At 36.2% G+C, this 3,112-nt stretch overlaps 1 non-coding gene across 1 annotated transcript; it reads left to right on the forward strand.

Moving 5' to 3' along the window:
* The first annotated feature begins 2,555 nt into the window (after positions 1 to 2,555).
* On the forward strand, positions 2,556 to 2,628 carry Trnak-uuu. Its single transcript has one exon. It is a non-coding gene; the product is annotated as a tRNA-Lys (tRNA).
* Positions 2,629 to 3,112: the final 484 nt, after the last annotated feature.

Below are 3,112 nucleotides of genomic sequence, written 5' to 3' on the forward strand. Positions count from 1 at the left end.
TCTCTCTCTCTCTCTCTGTAATAGCCACCCTAGACAAACTGCTCTTAATGGCTAGGGTAATTTCCCATACACGTAAAGGTAATCAAAACAATTATAGGGAAGGATAACCACGCCTTGAACGGATAGGAGGAGGAGGAGGAGGAGGAGGAGGAGGAGGAGGAGGAGGAGGAGGAGGAGGAGGAGGAGGAGGAGGAGGAGGAGGAGGAGGAGGAGGAGGAAGTGGTGCCAATTAACGCATATTTTGGGTCTGGTAAAAACTGTTCATTCTCATCTCACCTGTAATTTTGAGAGAGAGAGAGAGAGAGAGAGAGAGAGAGAGAGAGAGAGAGAGAGAGAGAGAGAGAGAGAGAGAGACCTAAACAAGCTAAAAAGGACATAAAAAGAAAAAAAAGATAAAAAATAAAAACTTCCATCACCTACTACTACTACTACTACTACTACTACTACCTTTCTTCCTCCGTCTCTTTTTCATTTTTATCAATCTTTTCCTCCTTTGTCATCCTGTTCCTCCTCCTCCTCCTCCTCCTCCTCCTCCTCCTCCTCCTCCTCCTCCTCCTCCTCCTCTCCTCCTCACACTGGTTGCAAGGCGCCCATAACATAAGCTTCTATCATTCCCAGCTTAGCAGACTTTACGAATAAATATTTCTGCAAGTCATTATTTTGTCAAGAGGATTTGAAAAGAATGAGTTAAGAAATGCTTGGAGTGAGATGTGAGAGAGAGAGAGAGAGAGAGAGAGAGAGAGAGAGAGAGAGAGAGAGAGAGAGAGAGAGAGAGAGAGAGAGAGAGTAATGGAGCTTTTCTGAATACTCTTTCACTGAATTTGTAAGAAAGTGAGAAAAATTGAGTTAGTGAGGTAGGAAACAGGAGGAAATGGACAAATCTTCTTTTTCCTCCTCCTCTTTCTTCTTCTTCTTCTTCTTCTTCTTCTCCTCCTCCTCCTCCTCCTCCTCCTCCTCCTCCTCCTCCTATTTCTCTTTTTCCTTCTTTTCGTCCCAAATCTGCTCACTGCCTTCGAATATATACTCTCTCTCTCTCTCTCTCTCTCTCTCTCTCTCTCTCTCTCTCTCTCTCTCTCTCTCTCTTATTTAAACATGATTTATTTGAAGTTGTTTCAGAGAGAGAGAGAGAGAGAGAGAGAGAGAGAGAGAGAGAGAGAGAGAGAGAGAGAGAGAGAGAGAGAGAGAGAGAGAGAGAAAACACATATTCCTTCTATTAAGATTCAAAATATGTCTTGTTTAGGGAAAATAGAAGATTATTCCTGTGTGTGTGTGTGTGTGTGTGTGTGTGTGTGTGTGTGTGTGTGTGTGTGTGTGTGTGTGTGTGTGTGTGTGTGTGTGTCGAATCCGTCTCGTACGAATTACATATGAATGACTAAAAAATATAATAAATAAAACTGAACAAAGGAAATAAAAGTAAAGAAAATAAACATATAAAATTAAACAACTAACAAAACTTACCAAGAAAATTAGTGGCATTTACCTTTAAGAGTGGGGAGTGGGAGAGCGCGGCGGTGGAAGGGAGAGGAGCGGAGAGTGGTGTGGAGTTGTGAGTGGATGTGAGAGTTCTGGAGGTGGAAGGCGCTCAGGTGGTAAGCCTCCACATGCTCACTCGCCCACTCGCTCCACCTGAGTCTGTTGGTGAGAGAAAAGAAGAAAAGCGATTCATTATTAGAAGAAAAGAATAAAGAAGCGGCGAACAGTCTGGGGAATCTTCTTTTTTGTTTTTCGTCTTTTTTTTTACTTCTTTTCTTCCTTTCTCTTTGTTATTACTACTATCGTTATTTCCTTATTCTCTACTTTTTGTTTTTCTTCTCCTTCTCCTTGTTATTTTCCTCTTCTCTTAGTTATTTCCTTTTTCCTTCTTGTTCTTCTCCGAGAATAATGAATGAGGAGAAAAGAAAATGAAGAAAAGGAGAGAAAGGGAAAATGAAGGAGAAACTAAAGGATACGTAAAATGAGAAAGAAAATTAAGAAGCTTTAGGAAAAATAAAAAAAAGAATAATAATGAAAAGGCAAAGGAAAAATAACAAGATAGATAAAATAGGAATAATTAAGAAAGGAAAGAAAAGTGAACAAAAATAAAAAGAAAATAAGATAAAGAAAGAAATAACTGAAAGACAAAATAAGGAAGAAAAATAAAAATGGGTTAAGAAAAATGAAAAAAAAAAAAAAAAAAAAAATAAGAGAAGGAAAAATAAAATCAGAAAAATTAAGGAGTAGAAAAATACAAAATAAGTAAAAAATATGAAAAATGAAAGATAGAGAAAATAAAAAGAAAGCTTAGAAAATTAAAAAAACAAAAATAAGAAAAGATTAAAAGAAAAAAATAGAGAAAAGAAAAAAGAAAACGAAAAAAAGAAACAAGTGGAAGAAAGACAAAAACAAGGAAAGTAAAGAAAGGCTGGAAAAGATATAGAAAAATAATAATAAAGAGCTAAAATAAAAAAGATGGAAAAAAAATGAAGTAATTGAATATTTTAAGTTCCCAGTAAGAAAATGATAATTGATAATGGTTCTCGTCTACTTACATTTGTTTTCCTCTAACCCTCCCATAAGCCCGGATAGCTCAGTCGGTAGAGCATTAGGCTTTTAACCTAAGGGTCCAGGGTTCAAGTCCCTGTTCGGGCGAGTTATTTATTATTATCCTCCTGAACACCTATGCATTTTGATTCTTTTCTTCTTTCGCTTTCTGTTTTCTTCCTTTTCTTCCTCTTTATTCTTTTAACTTGAATTTTTTCTTCCTCCCCTTTTCATATTATTCTTCTTTTACCTTCCTTTCACCTTTTTTTTCTTTTTCCTTTTCTTCTTCCTTATTTTTTAGATCTGAATTTTTTTCCTCTCTTACTCATATTTTTCTTCTTTTACTTTCCTTTCGAGTTCTGTTTTTTTTTCTTTTTCTTCCTTCGTTTTTTTTTAGATTAAAATTTTTCCCTCCTTCTACTCATATTTTTCTTCCTCCGCTTTTCTTTCGACTTCTGCATTCTTTTTCCTTTTTTCTTCCTTTCTTCTTTAGACTTACATTTTTTCCTCTTCCTTCTCATATTTTCTTTTTCCATTTCTCCTATTTGTTTTTCTCTTTCTTCTTACTCTTACCTCTACTCCTCCTTCTCTT

The sequence above is a fragment of the Portunus trituberculatus genome, chromosome 39 (assembly GCF_017591435.1).
Source record: "Portunus trituberculatus isolate SZX2019 chromosome 39, ASM1759143v1, whole genome shotgun sequence".
NCBI lineage: Eukaryota > Metazoa > Arthropoda > Malacostraca > Decapoda > Portunidae > Portunus > Portunus trituberculatus.